This window comes from Protopterus annectens, chromosome 1.part0, assembly GCF_019279795.1.
Source record: "Protopterus annectens isolate FY-2018-M chromosome 1.part0, PAN1.0, whole genome shotgun sequence".
NCBI lineage: Eukaryota > Metazoa > Chordata > Ceratodontiformes > Protopteridae > Protopterus > Protopterus annectens.
In genome coordinates, this window is record NC_056725.1 from 1687627857 (window position 1) to 1687645926 (window position 18070).

General features: G+C 38.3%; 1 protein-coding gene across 2 annotated transcripts in view; it reads left to right on the forward strand.

Moving 5' to 3' along the window:
• Positions 1–895: 895 nt before the first annotated feature.
• LOC122799515 (TRIO and F-actin binding protein) overlaps positions 896–18070 on the forward strand; it is a 3126988-nt gene continuing 3109813 nt past the window's right edge. For both annotated transcript variants that reach the window (XM_044068636.1, XM_044068645.1), the window contains exon 1: positions 896–1245. The gene's annotated coding sequence lies outside the window, so the exon portion shown is untranslated. The remainder of the gene's footprint in view (positions 1246–18070) is intronic.

An 18070-nucleotide genomic window follows, 5' to 3' on the forward strand; every position in this document is an offset into this window, starting at 1 on the left:
ACTGGACGTAGGTCCATTTTCAGTGGAGGTCTGGGGAGAAAAGCTCCACAGTTAAAATAAACTGACAGTAGTTGCATTGGATTACATAGTGATTAACAATTTGATTAACATAGCAATTAATTACAAAACATATTTACAGATGAAGAACATAGTACATCAGTAGACAACTACAATCTTTATCTGCGAAGTACATAACAGACATTAACAAATGTTACAATAAGAAGTTCCTGCTGTATAATAAGTATTAGGCTTATGAGCATCTGAGCTTGCTATAATCAAGGTAGTTAGTGGGGTGGAAAGAAATGGGGTGGGTGATATTAGAGTGGGAGTTGCAAGGGCATAGCCAGCATGTTTTTAGGTGTGCTTTTTGTAAAGTTTTGAAGTGGGTGCATGATGGTAAGGAGGTAATTGTGGGTGGGAGGGAGTTCCATAATTTGGCTATGGCGCAAGAGAATAGTGCTTCACCATCAGAAATATTGGCTTTAGTGATCTGCAAGTGATTTTTTTTTTTTAAATGCAGCTTTCTGTTAGACTTTTGTCGTGCATACTTTAATTGTTACAGAGTAGTTTGTTATACTTGTTCCCCTGTTAAGGAAAAAAGTAATACCAATTAACGACCATCATCTACAAGTATAGCTGTGTATTTCCTTTCGAGTTAAACCATACAGATTTAAATGATAAATTTCGAGAAACCGTTTTGCTTATTTTTAGTTCTACTTGTGTGCGGACAGTCTGGGAGAAACTTAGCGACCTAGAACTCCACAGGAGATACACTGCAGAGAGCTGGAAGTTGCCTTAAACTAATAAAACGTAGTTATAAAATTCAAAATTAAAATTCTGCTTTGATGGCAAAGTTCTGCAGAACTTCAGTTGCTTACCTTTCCATCTTGTTGTATACACCCAGTCTTTATCTCTTTTCTCACTGTTTTGGGACAATAGGTGCACCACCCTTTATCGCACATTGTCGTGCTGTTTTGGTTGTACCAATAGAAAATAACATGGGCGGGGCCTAAACATTTCTGCCTCTGGCACGTCTTATCGAGGATAGCTCCCGGCAGAATGGTGCCGCGTTGTGTGGCTTCTGTGACAGATGGCTGTCTAACAGCCGGGCATCGCTTCACCAATTTCTTGGTCCCCACCTCTACGGAGTGAGAAATTTTAAGCAGGCGTGTTACAGTAACGGAACCGTGTGGGAGGTGGAAGACCAAGAAAATTCTGTCTGTTCTTCTAGACACGGAGAATCTGGTAAGGGTCACTGTATTAAATAGCTAACGGATAAAATTTATTAGAGTTAGGCATGCTTGACATGAGTGTTTACCTGACTTTAAGAATTAAACCATTTTTAGGAACTTCAGGCTGTTTTTGATTATTTGTTCGATCCTTCCATGTTAATAAAAAAAGCACCTGAGCATAGACTATTCACCTCTCCCTGGAAGGCTGCGCTCCAGTATCCCCGACTTTTACCAAGTTGAAAAAGTTGTGCTTCAGCTTGACTGATACTGCATGACAATGTTGCCAAGCGTTTGTGTTTTTCAAAATGTTATGATTTTTATTGATTTTTTTTTTAATGGAAGGGGTGTAACAGTCAGACTTCCATTCTGGAAAGCTGTTGAGTCTGGTACGGTGCAGTAGCACTGAGAGCTTGTTAACTTTCATTCCAGGAATCAGAAATTATTTTACACATTTCAGTGCTGTCAGACTGCATTTTAATGCGTTTTATGTATCTATTTATTTGTCAATTGGATTATCCTGTGCTGCTCGTTGCTACACAGGCCAGTAGGCAAAGCTATAACAGATAACAGTCAGTTATTGATAAAGGAAAATGCGCAATGGAATTTAAACACTTAAAAGGTGAAATGCAGGAAAAATGCAAAAAGGTAAACGCAGAAAACAGCAAACAGAATATACAATGCCATTTATATCTTGAAATATATTTTTTTCTGGGTGAGGTATGTTTCTTATCACTGTTGCCCAAAGGACTGAGAGTTAAGAATTTCAGCAGTGTTGCACCTCTCATCTGTCCCTCATTTGTAGGGTCCTTCATTTTGCTTCTGAATTTAGCTCTGCCCTTCATAAAATTTGTGATTTTATAATGGATCATTGAAGGATCACATCATTAAATAATTATAATGGATCATTGAAGGATTACATCATTAAATAATAGTAGAAATTGCAGATATAGACTTTGTATATTTTGGAGAATGCATATTAATGTGAACAATTCTTTTTCTGTCAACATTCTGTGTGTGAGATGTGTGAATGTTTAAAAAGTATCCCAGATTTTGGGTCTTAGACTCAGGATATTTTTGACTGTAAGCAAAACTGGTTGACAGCACATCACACATAGTGGTATATTGCCCTGCCTCCAGAGTGACTTGGCCATTGCCCTTCCTGCCTTTGGAGACTGCACCTTCTGCATCTCCCCAGCCTCTACCGGGGATCAACAGTGAGGGGCATCCAAGTATATGCTCTCCTCCTAGGATGCACACATTGTTATCCTCATCTGTGCCATCAAGTGTGCAAGAACCTAATTGAACTTAGGTTGTCCAGACTGTAGTGAGGGTTTGTCCTCTGCACATCTGGTGCAGATATGAAGAGATAAACAGTGCTAAAAATGCATCATTTACCTTGTTCGTATCCAGGTCTAACTACCATTACAAGACTGAAATTTCCAGTGCTTCCTGTATTAAAGCTGTTCTCTGTTCAAGTAAAGCTTTTCGTAGCATGCTGCAACTGCAAGTGATTTAAAAGCAGCTGACCACTTCTCATGTTTGTTCTACACTCTTTCGTTTCTTGTACGGTATTTGGTCGTGCTATAGGTGCTAATTTTTGGGGACACTGGCCCCTTTGAAACTGGATTTTGCCCCTATTATAATCTGCCACTGGAAGCTAATATCAGTCTAGCTACAGAGAGTCTAGCATGGAAATAATGTTTCTGGCACTCTGTCATAATGAGGAAAATGGTTGGTGAACAATGGACATGAAGAGCAGGAGTGTCAGTTGTGATCTACGGAGGAATGTGGAATGCAGATCAGTGGCACAATTATAGGATGAATGAAAGTGATGCACTTAGTGATTCACGGATTTAGAATTCATTGAGGATTGCTTACATATTGCAAATTTCTGAGAATGTTTGTGGAGATGGTACCTGCAGACTTTAGTCATGTGTTTATCACCTCAGGTTTGAAAATCACTCATTGCTAACTTAAAATATATCACTTCCTTCCCCAATTTTAGATATTAGTGCAAGAATGTTTTTACACACAAGAACTACTTGTAAATGCTTTTCTCCACAAGGCATTACTTAATTTCATAACTCCATTACACTCACTCTGTTATCTTTCTATACACCTACCTTAAAACTTAATGCTAGCACATCCATGCTAGAGCAACCCGTATCTTTCTCTGTCCTCTGTCTCTCTCCTGTACCCTCCTTGACTATCCACATTTTCTGCTCTTCCCTCCCTACACCACTCCCCACCCCCATGGCATGTTTCCCTCTATTGCACTTCACTCATTGTTCCACCTGTCCTCTACCAACCACCTTTCCACTGTAACCAAAATTAACCTACAGTAATTCTGTAAACAGAATTTTATATATGTTGATATTAGATAGACTTTTACTGTGTTGTTGCAGTGTTTTGTATGCTGGATGTTGTATTGGTTAGACTGTTATGACTTCCACTATGCTAAACAGACATTTGTGATGTTGTTATAATATTTTTGCTTGCTTAATGTTGTTTTTATATTCTTCGTCTGTACTGTAAAATACTTGTTTGTCCACTAATGCATTATACTCACTTTTCTCAGGCTAAGCCCGAAAATGGTCCACACTGATCAGTGCTGTATTCTGGTTAATAAATAGATAAATATATAATAAAATAATGGCGGTTTTCCTGGGAATGTTTGTTGCTTTAACCATGTGAATACTACTGCTTTATTTCACCAAAATCAAAACATATAGAAAAGTGAAGGACTTGCACGTATGTTCTATTCATGTGTTACACTTCAGTATTTTTCAGATGAAGTAGTAAGCTGGCTTCCCCAGTCAGGTGGTAGTTGTAGGTAGTTTCAGCAGTTAGTTTCAACTGATTAAACAATTTTAGCACTTCCACTATTAGTCATCAAAAGATAACGCCATGAGTATGACTCCTTGAAAATCAACCTGGTTAAAAAAATATTACAAGTATCTTTTAACAGGTACACCCCCCTCAACGTCCCTAGAAGTTATATGGACCAAGTCCATGATTGTACAAAGTCAACAAAGGGCTAAATCTCCTCAAAAAAGGAATTGCTGCTGCTACACATGTAGAAACAGCACAAACAGTGAATTTCTATGGAAAACAATGATCTGGGAGTTGAATTTCAGTGAGTCATGCTCAGTGAATTCGTCCCTTGGGGAATCTGTGCTTGGGAGAAAAACAGACAGTTTTAGCAGATTCCAAGTTCTATTTATTGTTATTTTATTGTTTTTTTTTATGTGGTAGTTTTACACATCTTTACTTCTGAGTGGTACATTATTCAGGGTCCCATATACCTGAGTCTGAAGGGACCTTATTCAAGACTTCAGTAAGTGAGGTTGTGAAGCTGTGCCAAAAGTTGGTTGGCTTTTTCTCCTGGGAAATGTTGGTGAATGCCAGCAGTGAAAGAAAGTGGCATGTTAAATAAAGAGGACTTGAAGTGCTAGGAAGGTTTCCTCTAGATTTGAGTAACAGGTACTAACAGGCCAGAAAGGCATCAGCTGTGACAGTTGCTGAAGCAAAAGCATGTCTATAACTATTGTAACTGCTTATGTAATGTTATTTATTATGGATTCATGTTATATTTTTAGTCTTTGTGGAGCTTTTCTCTCTGGGCATTGGGTGAAAACGGGCTAGTCTGCCAAATGCAACTTTCCTAGTAAACAAATGCTAATAAATAAATAAATACATAGCATCACATTGAACACCCACTAAGCATGGGTTTTGGATCTAGCTTTCCTACTTCCATCTAGATTCAGGTACTTCCAGTGCTCCCTTCCCCTCAGAACTGTACTTTGAATAAAGTATTACATTCACAGAAATGTACACAATACTTTTAAGGGAAGGCTGGTATTATTTTCCAGTGCTATGATTTTCTAACCTGACTGAAGATTGCCACCAGTCCAGAGTACCTGACTGAAGAACTCCAGTTATTGTCCCACTCTTGAGAAGTAAGCCAGCTAACAGTAAACACAAGTGGTAATGTGTGGCTTATCAGAAGTAGATCCTAACAGATAGTCACCATTCACGGGAAGTGTCCTCATTTCAGTGTATAAATAAGTAAATCAGCCAAAAGCTTTTAAAGGTGAATGCCTAAAGTACTTTACTTAAAAAAGAAGACTTGGCATAGTGTAGTTAAATGTCAGATATGCATATAAATATATAATTGCACACAGAAAATGCAAAGTAACCAGTATGAGCAGCTAGCATGCTTAAAAGAAGAATCTGTCTAACCAACTGAATCATTCGTAGCTGTAGCTAATCATAAGAGTTACTGTGAATTGTCAACACGTAACAGTTAGAGGCACAAATGCAAAAATTAATTCACCAACACAGAGTAACAAGACAGTCCATTTTCACTAAAGTCCTGTGAAACAGCACTCATTGGAATATACTTGGAAAGATATCACCCCATATTTAGGACATGTAACTGAAGTTTTGCATGTGCAGGATGCACAGACTTTGTAAGTATCTAGTTTAATGTATTTCTATTCATATAAATTTGTCGTTTGCATCTATTCATTTTCAAGCCCTTCTGTTAATAAGCCAAGTATCACATTCCTGCTTGGTAGCTTCCCACACTAGGAGATGATCTGTTATGTTAACTACACCATTCCATTCCATTATGTTAATGATATTTTCCGAACCTACAATCATTTCAGATATTATTCTCTGAAACACTTTCTGAGATAATGGTATTCTATAAGGCCATTAAAGAAGCTTGTATATCCCCAAAAGGTAAAGGAATGAGCAAAGCTTTGAGCTAAAGTCACCCAGTTTAATTTTCCAGAAGTTGTGATTATCATCTAACACAGAGAGAAACTTAGCATTGCACATAGTTACAACTTCCTCAACAGTGCACTTTATTGAAGTCTTGAGGGTCTATACCTATTGCAAGCTCATCCTACTTTGCTACAGTCATGATGCACTTAACCCATTCAGTCAGCTTAGCTTACTTAACAATTGCAAACATAGTTTCCTTTCACTTCAGTACTTGTCTGTTATGCTTCTAAGAGGTATGGGATCTCTTCTTGGTGGCTGAGTAACCTTTTCTGCTTCAGATAAAATGTTAGTGATGTACTGCTCTGGAAGACAGCTTAATCCAGTAAATAACTATTGGGCTATTTTGACACAGTCTAGTCCGGTAAATAAATCAAAATATCTATGTAAATAGCAGTTTCTTGGTATACTGTATGCTTGCTCCGTTTCATAAGTCAGAGTGGCATACTTATGACTCTGTCCCTATTATTGCACTTACTAGCACTGTCACAATTTTTATCATTTCTAGTATGATCTGCGAGTTTGCTGTCACTCACTCTGTGATAGCCCATTTGCTTTCAAAATCACTGATAAATATTTGAGCTTTCTTTCCAGCTACTTATCATATTCTTAGTTTGATCAACATTAAATGGTTTGTTGGAAACATTCATGTTTCCTTAACAAATCTGCAACTCATTCTGCATCTGATTAATATGGATCCTTTTAACCGTACCAAGTTTCTCACAAACATTGGAAGCCAATACATTTGGTTGCTGTGCTGGATTTTCCAGGGACACTACCCGAAACAATAGTTTGTATTTTTTGCAGCTGTACTCACAGTAAAGCAAAATCTTGTAACAGGATACTGCATTCCTGTATCTAGTTTAAACGTAATATTTCTACCTAGAATCACAAGTTATTAGACCAGCAATCATTAACTATAGCTACTATGTTGCCTGTAGACTGAACTGCATAACTCCATTTACATTATGAATTCCAAATGTTCCACAGGTGTTTTTTTAACTCAACAATATGCACATCTTGTTACACATATTCTTTTTGTCTTTTATTGATTTTTGCAAAATTATTTTGACTTCAGCAAAGCCTAAAATGTGATTAAATGGTCTGTGCCGTGCTTCCCCATGACCCCATGGCTGTAACCATATTGCTTGTATTGAGTGCAGTATCTGACTACTTATTTATTTCCAAAACACCATTTTGGAAGCCATGTAGTCACTAACAGTGCTTTTTACTTTTATTCCATGTATTCAATTTTAGCTTTATTTTGTCTTTACTTTCATTCACAGCCTTTACTTTGCACGCTTCCAATTCCTCAGCCAAACTTTAAGCAGATACTTGAAATTCCACTGCGTCTACGTACATCTAGACCATACCAAGTGTTAGGTCATATTTTTTTAAAGCCTTCCACTGATTTGATCATTTTTGATAACATACAATTCTGTTTTTTTTTTTTTTGTGTGAATCATAAAAGTCTCCAAACTCACAGCTATTTGTTTAAGCTTAGTCACATATATATCTGGTGACTTCTGAATCCATTGATTTCTGGTAAGAATTAAATGCCTTATACATGGACGTTATCTTTTGGTTTGCAATGTGCCTGGAGTCCTTTAGTAATGCTTACTTGATCTTTTTATTCGTCGCCTTTAAGGCTAAATTTGTTAAAATCTTTCATTTTTTTTTTTTTTTTTTTTTTTTTTTTTTTTTTTTGCTGTGATGTGAATAAATATTGCACATATGTTGTTTCCCTGCAGTTCCAATCAAAGTTATGCTCAAACATTTGAATCTAGAGGTTCCAGAATTCAGACAACTTGCCATGCAACTTCAGAAATATCAGTGGCTGGAGAGGTGACTTTTTCAAAACAAGTGAAAAATTATAGCACTAGACATTAGTGGTTCAATGATCAACTGGGAAAATGGAAAAATGAAATGTCTGTTGTGTAAAGGTATAGTACAGTATAAAAATGACATTTTATGCTAGAAGTACAAAAATGTCAACAAAAATTGAAAAAAAAACTTGGCTACTGTTGTACTTGGCTATGGTATAGTAGAAACACCGTTGAGTAGGAACTAATCTCCTTACAGTGAAGCTAGCTTCAGAAGAGCTGCCATAACAGAGACAGCCTTGGTGGCAAATATAGCGTTATAATGCTTGTGTACAATTAGCACATGTAGCCAGAAATAAATTGAAGCGGTGAGGAACATATGCATTCTCCAATAGCTTTACCCAAATGAACTCAAAGAGGTCATACCCTTTACTGGTAAGTCCTTGTTAAAGCCGTTCCTGTTGCTTCATTACTGTGCATGTACACATTCTGCAATCACAAGATGGTGGCAGTAGTACCACAGTCTAAAAAATAAACTGTCACAGATGCAGGCAGATGCAAAATATGACTTCATGAAAGAAACAGGGATAGTGCAAGTCATAAAAGCCAGGATGGAGCTGTAACATCATGTCTTTTTTGGATACCCAGTGCCATATATATCTAGTCAAGTGGTTGAACTTGTATTATAGAAAGTGAAACATGCCGGAGCATTCTCCAAGGTGGAATGGAATGAGTGGATCACATCCACAGTGATAAAGAAAAGCACGCCAAGCGATATTCATGCTTGTGCTATATACTGTGTGAACTGTAGGCATTTGTTGCATTGACATAACACACATACCTGCAGATGGGGATGGAGGCATCTTCCAAGCATTTCTTCATTTTTAACATGCTTGTTTAATATAACTGTCTAATCTTTGATGTGGCATCCACACCAAACATTTAACAGAAAACAATAAACCAAGAATTCCAGGGAAATTCCTATGTGCAGTGTTACTGTGATACTATGGTGATGACAGATAAAAATTAGTAAGGCCACTTGAACAGGTCTATAGATTGTCATGCACATACATAGACAAGTGTCTGTTTTTGAAGGAGAACTTTTCTTATTGCAAGCAAACAGCTGACAAAAGACAGACTGCATCAGACAAGAAACAAGCTGTGCCGTGGGTACCCAAGCCTCAGATCTGTTGCAGCGGAGGCTCAACCCAGTACTGCTACTACCATGAATATTATTGCAGTATGTAAATCTGCTAACAATAAATTACTTTTTTCATTATACATTTACAGCCTTAAGTACTTTTTGATGTAACCAAGTGCTTAAAGGTATCATATACTTGCCTCTCCAGCTATATATAAAAAAACTGGAGAAAGTGTGTTATAACTAAATGTACCACACAAGTGCATATTTGCTCATATGTCTTTGTGTGTTTGTGTGTGTGTGTGTGTGTGTGTGTGTGTGTGTGTGTGTGTGCTTCTAGCATCTGCAGTGCTTGTGTAAGTGAATGGCAGCATCACCTTTCCTTCTGGTATTGTGTAGTTGTATATATGTAGTCTTGCTCAGCTCTAAGGACACAACAGACACTGCACCTGATCTTCCTGAATTTCCTTCAGTTTCTCTCTGTTTCTTACTGCTGGTACCCAGAATACCACTTGACTGGGAATTCTGTGTAAATGATTGTATCTAATGCTCATTTAAATGCATTTATATAACACATGAAATGGCTTTTGGTTGTACCCCTGTTACATATGGTAAAAATGTCTCCCAGAGCCATCTAACATTCTCTTGCATGGGTATGACTAGTATCTCAGCTAAGCACCAGGTGTTCAGAAGATCCTGCAAAGAGTATATGTTCAGTAGAGACCTGACACGTATAGTAAGGAGGTGCTTGTAGCTTGCTCATGCAGCTAATAATACTCTGCTGTTACTGATCAAAAAGCTGCCTTTCTGTATGTTGCTGCTGACCAGTCTTTATATTTAGCAAGTTAGTCAGTGCAAAGTTGCTGCATTCAGGTACTTCCAAACAACTGAACTACTTATTTGCAATATCACAGGGACTATGTATTCCATTAGAACTAGAATCAGGGACTAGACTCCCCTCCTCTGATCTCACAGTAATTGTGACATTACTGGAACTCTGATTTTAGCCTTTATGAGCTGTAGATTTGTATTCCTTTTCTTGCTGCTGACTTTGACAGCTGTACTATAGACCCACTGAAAAAATATGTATTCCTCTGTAGGTGAATAAAGACTAGCAACCAAACTCCCTATGTCAGGAGCACAGAATCACTCACCCACAGTAGATATAAATCTCGTAATATCTCAGCTTAGACATTGGTCTAAGAACAAACTCCAGTCCTTGTCATGTGCTACAGGTATTGTCATTGGTGGTGCAAATGAGCTAAGCAGCATTGAGCACCACTATGCAAATCTGTAGTAAAGTAGAGCTAATGCCTTTATTCTAACTGCCTCAGCGGCTGACTGTACTGATGAAATGATTTCTGCTAAGTCAGTGCATTGGATGTAGAGTTCAAATTCCCATGGGGGTGGTATGTTGTTTTACAATGTTTGTTTTCCATTTGCAAAGGTGTTACATTTCCCTACTGTGTGTATTTTATGACCCATCCTTTAGTTTGAGTGCTTCATTGGCTCCCAGTGCTAATGCAGTGGTATGGGGACTATAACAAGGAAAGGCATAGTTTAAATCCTTTGAAGTTTATGTTTCTTTTCTTATCAGTCTACAAATGTGCTACATTTCCATAATATTTGTGTTTTATGATACCATTTAGTCTGACTGCTTTTGTGGCCTCCCTTGCTAGGGAACTGAGGATATACAGGCATTCAGACTGATCTGAAAGTTTGACTCTCCTGAGGGTGTCATATTTTCCATTTTTGATGACATTCATTATAACACAGGTCCACCGCTCACAGTCTAGTGTTGTCAGCATTGGTGCAGGTCATTACATAATGTTACTTTACTGTATCCCATCTCTGCTGTCTAAATTTTACAGTATTCTACATTCATATATTACTATACTACCTTCGCCATTGTGTTTTGCCACCCTGCTTTGGAGGGAAACTTCCTTTGCATTCTTCTGTCCATCTCTGTGGGGAAAACCCTACTTCACCTGTAGCCATAAAAGATACTTTTCCTTTCATGGAACATTTCTATGACTATGCGTTACTTCACGTTATATCAACATTGTCAGTGTCATTTTCCCATCTGTGCCTGTGATCTCACAGAGACTACCAGAGATGCTCATGCACATACAATGTTTACCTCAGCTGTACGTATGATAAGCTGACTACAAGGAGATGTAACACAATCTGGCCACGAATCTGTGCTGCAGCCACAGTGAGGAGCTGTTCATTATACACAGCGGCATGGCCACATGCACAGGTAGTAAGCGATGGGGCTTGTCGAGCATGCAGTATAAATAGAGTTGGCTTGGGTGTAATCGATAACATTTCTGAATCTCCAGGAATATGTCAGTGTCTGGCATTAAGTGTTTAAAAGTAGTATGTTAATAATACCTACCATAGAAAAGATGGTGGGTCAAATGAAAAGGGTAGCATGTAAACAAGAAATTACTGAAAAAGCTTACCAAATGTTTAAACTTGACTCTGTTACTGTGGAGATCTGAATTAAAACAATGCTGTTTTGAAAGAAGGGAAAATGTATGAAATTATGTAGAAGCAAAACATGGAGTTGATGTCCTTGAACTGAAGTATCATCATAAACTGCCTGTCCGGTATTCACTTTTAAGAGGATGTCAATATATGAATGACTTTGGAGGGTATAACCAGGAAGGCTGAAGCTGAAGATTGTAATATTTTACACATTTCTTTACAATTATTATTTGTTGTTTTTTTTATACATAAATGCATAGGTGTAGGCATAGTCTGGTAAGTAAGAAGGGTTTGTTTGAATAGTAGTAGTTGGGTGAGGTGACTGATCACAGATGTCCCTTGGTCATAGTTAAATTGACATTCATCTGGGATGTTAAATTATTTGTGTGTGTGTGCATATGGAACATGATGAAAATAATTTCTTTCACTTAATTTCAGTAAAACATTGAATATGTACTCAGTCAAAAAGTGCCTATTTTGGAGGCAAAATCAATCTGTATATGAAATAAATTGATCTGCTGTAGTGGCCATTTGTTCACATTTAAGTGTTTTTTAAACTAGATTATCAGGGACAGCACGTATACATGAAAGAAGTTGAAATACGTAATTATGTGCAGAATTTCTTTCTTTTAATTACAGTCAAGCATTACAAATGTACCCTGACAAAAAGTGGTTCAGGTTCATTGTGGGGATACTTGTATTAAAATTGAATATGTCCCATTAAGAAAAATAATGAAATTAGCTTCTGTGTATAGACAATCTGGGTACTTGCTTTATAGTTAAAGGAATTATATACAATGATAGAAAGGATGTAGTCATGTGCTCAACAAGAAGATCCTCTTTTGTGCATATCTTCTCCATCAGTCACAGTTTGGCACATTTTCTGTTAAATCACATGCTCAGGGACATAGGCCTGTACCAGGGCACATCAGGATGCAAGATGCTGACTTCATAAGTGCATGTGTCCCTCAAGCCCACTAGTTCACCTCCATGGTAATAGTGCACACCTTCCTGCAAATCAAAAAACACAATGAACTGTTTGTACTTACATTATAAAACAAAGAATATAAGCCTGACTTACAGGGAACTTCACCATGTTAGGTTGGCAGAGTGGACACCCTTCCACAGGGGTACAGAGGAAGAGTATTTTTGATCCGTCAAGAAGTGATGCTAAACAGAGCAAATTGTATGGTTAGAGTGTATCCTTTACAGACAATATCAAGGGTCCTCTCCATCTAGGTACCACCAGTGTGAAAGGAGACAGAGGACTGCACAAGCACAGAAATCAGATAACCGATTCCTGAGGTAATAACTCCAAAAAGTTGTCTGCCAAACCTAGTCATGATTAAAACAGTAATCCTTGGTAAAGGTGTGCACAAGAGACCAGGTGACCATGACACATGTGTGTGTAATGGAAAAATGTGTGAAACAAGGACTGGAGTCAGCCACTCATCTAGTTGAGTGAGCTTTGAGCACAGGCTGACCACCTGAAGTGATACAGGGTAATTCTGTAGCTAACTGTAACACTGTTTTTATTCAAAAGTCTGTCAAGTGGAGTGTTTCCTAGCAGCCTCAGTAATCTTTGAGTTTGTGAGCAGTAAATCAGGTGGAATAATGATGTTTACATCTGGGTTAGGGTCCTGAGGCTGAATCCATTGTCACTGCAGCTATGTCTGACATCCTTGTCTTGGAGCAGTACAGTTTCCTGTATCACCATGGAGCTTAGAACCTGAAGCCATGCCCTTGTAAGTCACCGGGGAAGATGACAATTGTTGTTGGTGTTTCTTTCCCGATCTTTGTGAAGAGGGATAAAATCAATGGGATAGCAGGAATGCTTGCAGGATTCTGTCTTAACATGGAAGACAATATCCAGGATTCTGTCTTAACATGGAAGACAGTATCCATCTGTGGTAATCTCCCTTCTGCTGAAGAAGGGGCGTGGGCATTTTATTTTCAGAGGCAAATAGGTCATTCTGTCCAACTCCCCACTGTCCTGGCCCCTTTACAGTGGCAGAAATGACTGACACTGAAGAGTGTACAACACCACTGACAAAGGCTTTCCTTTGAACAGGAGTCAAGGAGAACCTTATCCCATTTATGGTTGCTAGTATGGACTGTAGCCACAGAAGCCCCCACAACAAGACTATGAGGTACAATTCACAGGCTGTAGTCCTTGACAAAGCAGTATTATTTCTTGAAATAGCAATATCTAGCAACTACAGTGTCTTGAATACTTGTAGACATAAAGATATAAAACACCAGAACATGCAGACAGAGAGTAGTAGGAACAGTTGTACTACTAAAAAAATCTAAGCATACTTAAATATGCTGCCAGTGCAGATAACCACATATGAACTTCAGAAAGAAGCGGTTCTGGGTACATTGTAGATGCTGAGAAGAGTACTCAAAGACTGCAGTAATGATTGACTGTACCCTGACTTAAGAATTGGGTCCAGTTTTGTGGTCCGACTTCACCAAAGAGGACGTGACTCGGTGGGGGGGGGGGGTGCAACGCTCTCCCATGTTGGTAAGTACTAGGCGAGTACGTTAGTTCTAGCATTCAAAAGCCCTAAACATTACAATAAAATGAAAAAGAGGGAAAAAGGTAAGTCACTCTCATTGGTATGATGGTTGTCTCAGACAACTTCTCATTTTTAATGTAGCCTTTGCAGTAACTTTCTTCCACTCTTATATTGTTTTGTGAATCTAGAAAGCAGGGGATTGTGGAAGCTGTATTTGGTTTTGCACCTGACTGTAGGTGATTAACATCAGTCTGCAAAAAAAAAAAATTACAGTGGGAAAAAGCATAAACTTTTTATCACTGTCTAGCAGAACAGTGCATTTTGAGTAAATAGGAACAAAACATTTTAATATACATGTATATATATATTTACAATAAATATATAATTTGCAATAAATAAATTACCGGCAATTTTTAAAATGTCATGCACAAAGAGCAGTTCAGTAAAGCCTTCCATATCACCTAAAAGCATTGTGTCTTATGTTACTATATACAAATAGACCAAATATTATAAACAAAATGTATTTATTCTTTTATAAATCAAAATAGCTTCACCATTTTCTAAGCACATTGCCCTTTATGGCCAGCATAACTGTGAAATAATGGATCTTCCTGGGTTAAAGAGGTCCTTCACTTATGATTCATTGTTTCCTATTAATGCTCATCCTATTGGACATTTTGGCTTGTGTAGTTTTATTCATACTTGGGTCTTCAAATTTAGACACAACTGTTCTTGATCAGATGAATTAGACATCACTGCTGTTCATTTCCAGTATATGCAGAGGTGAATTACCGGCTACTTATTGCATAGGTTTCACAGGTGTTAAACTGCATAAAACAAGTGGCATACATTTTGCAGGAATTATCACCGCAGACGACCCTTCTATTACTAAACCTAAAGCTTATGCTAGTAGCAGTAATGGGAAGCTGTTGATCATGAATATGTGAAGCTATGTGATGATCTTCTTTCAGATATCCAGTCCCTCACAAATCTCACTTTTTTCATACAACCAGTTTGAGTCAGGGTTACTGCATCATTTCAAATAAATGACTTGGTTAATATATTTTCTGTGCTGTAGGCAGCTGCATGTGATTATAGATTCCAATTACTGATTTGCAGAAAATGCTGAGCACAGTACTGGATACTGCGACTACCTCTTGGCAGTATGTGTTTTAATTGTTAAAGTATTTGCTGTGTGGTATGTGTTCTGAATGCCCTGACAGTTATACCACATTTTGATGAGGACTGGCTCAGTGAAACCCATTTAGTCCAGATCCAGACTAATAAACTAAAATTTGCTAATGTTTTACCCTGAGGGAAAGTAGGGGTCAGCTGCTCTTATGGATGATATGAATGCCTTGCTTTTATGTGAAACAAATGTCATTCCACTGTTTCTTCAGTCTTTTATTCTTAGTTGAATGAGTTTTGCTGAGTCATTTGATAAGACAGACCACATCCTTTGCATATACCTTTTAAAAGGGGAAACGTTTGCCAAAGTGCCACTTTTCTGTCAAATGTGAATATATATTTATGGCCAGGTATTCATCCTACATAATTAGAAGTGGGATAGTGACATGAAACAGGAGATGCCTACAGAAGTTTTACTGTTAGCTGAACCTACTATGAGGAATGGTCTTGTGTTGTTTCACAACAACATCACTGAATTGTTAGACATCTTTGCCTAATAGTTCCTTTCACATGAGAACAGGAACATTCTGTTGTTGTTACTGGCTGAGAAAATGGTTTGTGCATGGAGGCATTGCTACCTGTATGCTTCATTGGGTGGCATATGGGGTCTATTGGAGCAGGACTGTGCAAAGTGAATATTTTACAAGGTGCTTAAGAATGTTTATTATATATGGTGATGACTCCAAGGTAACTTATCGATGAAAGTGACATGTTGTGTATTTCTGTTTATTTCCCATTATCTTGTCAGACAACAATTATGGTTCATCTCACAATATCTAAGGCTGCTGTGTAATGTAAGTCTTAAATACTGCAGCCAGCTTTGTGCCATTATTGGATGGGCATTTATGGATATGCTTATAACAGACTTAATTTCTACCTCTGGCATCACATTGTCATAGGTTCATACTAGGCTAACGACCACCAGGGTCTTTACAAGCCCTGCCGTGCAACCCAACCCAGTTTTGTCCCAGTGTTCTTTGGATGCCTATATCATGGGGTGTGTTAGTAAAAAGGTAGCTAAGGGTTATGGGGGGCATCTTAGTTGGGGATTAATTTACTTACTTTCGACCTGTGCCCATCAGAGTCATGGGGGTCAGACTGGTGCCGAATTTGTGATTAGCCATCCAATGATCAAGGTTTCTTTTGAATAGGATCGGGGATGAACTCTGCTTCACGTAGATGGGGAACTTATTCCATAGAGGAGGGATCCTTTGAGACATGTATCTGTCCCTCCAGCAGGTTCTATTTATGTCACAGGCAAAGTTCAGGTCCTTGGATCTAGTGTTTCTTGTGCTATTTTTTTTTTTTTTTTTTGTGGATTTGCAAGAGATCCATCAGAGCTGGATCTGAGGATGCCTTATATACTAGGCATAGATCACCTCTCAGTAAACTGTAGGAGACTGAGTACAGAGATGGGACCTTAAGGCAGTATGTATAGAACAGGGTATTCATACCTTGGATTCTCCTGGTGAGGAACCTTTGAAGGCATCCAGCTGTTGCAAGTGTCTGGTTAATTACGTGGGAAAGGGAGCATTGTATTTAATGATGGGTCTGATAATGGCTGAGTTGAGTGGTATTATTACTTCCTTAGAACTGGATGTCATACCCTTGCTTATGAGTTGGGTGACATAGAATGATGTTCTTACTGTCCTGGTTATGTGCTGGTTGAATGCCAGATTACTGTCTACATATGTTCCTAGATCCCTAACTATCAGGTCAGTTCTTAAGGGTATTTTATCAATTAAATAATTAGCTTGGGTGGACGATTTCCCAAAGGGCACTATAATGCATTTCTTTGCATTCAGTTTTAACACTGGCTTTGACACCAGTCATTTGTGTTAGACCCACTTGTTGGATGTTGGTGTCTTGAGGGAATCTGTCACTGGTGAGGATTGAGGCTTCTTGACTACTGACCCAGAGGGGGATGTCACAGTGAATACTAGGTTCAATATGTTTGATCCTATGGCTGCAGTGCACCCTGTCTGGTCCAGGGTGCTTGTGTTGATAAAAGTCCAGGAAATGTGCCTGTGAGTTAGAGGCAGTGTAAGTTCCCAGTCTATAGATGGGTAGGTAAAGTCTCCCATGAAGTGGGTATTTGTTTGGAAGGTAAGCACCTGAAGTAGGTGTAGGTAAGAGTTGTGAGCTTTGTAGATCATAGAGGGCAACCTGTGGCTGGCCTTTCCACTAAGAGAAATGCCCCCAGGCATACAGTACTCTTGTAGTGATGGTAGGCCATCTGATACAGAAATGGACATCTGCTGACACAATTGTGTGCCACAGAGTTTCACAGATGCTTAGACGAAAGCTGTACTTCACAGTGAGTTAGACTGAAAGCAATCAAAGCTTGAATAATTCTAATGCTTCAAGTCCATAGACTTCTAGTTAAATAGTCCATGGTATAATTAGTTCATTCAAATCAGTTAATAACATATGGATGTTTTAATTACACTTCTGTCAGCAACCTTAAAACATTCAAAGATAACCAAGTAACCTGAGAATTTGTTTTACTCAGGCACAGCCAAGCCTGTAGCTCAGATCAGCCTCTTTATTTAGCCTTATTATAGCTGAGTGTTATATTTCAAAGTCTACTGTATGCCCTTTTTCATCAGTCATGTTTTCAGTAGTCTCAAAATGTGTGCATAGTTTCTGCAGTGTATACTTAAAATCATTATTTAGCTAAGTCATTGTGTAATCAAGCAAAATTGGCCAAGACTGCATTCTTTTAAGTATGTTTAATGACCATAGATTAAGGGTCCGATGGCATTGTAGTCGTCTGGATATGTGTATCAGTGTGTGTTTATTTACTTACTTTTTTCATTGTTGTGTACTCATTTTTTAACCAGGAAGGTCAATGTGGTTCAAAGGCCCCTGTTCAGGAATAACCTG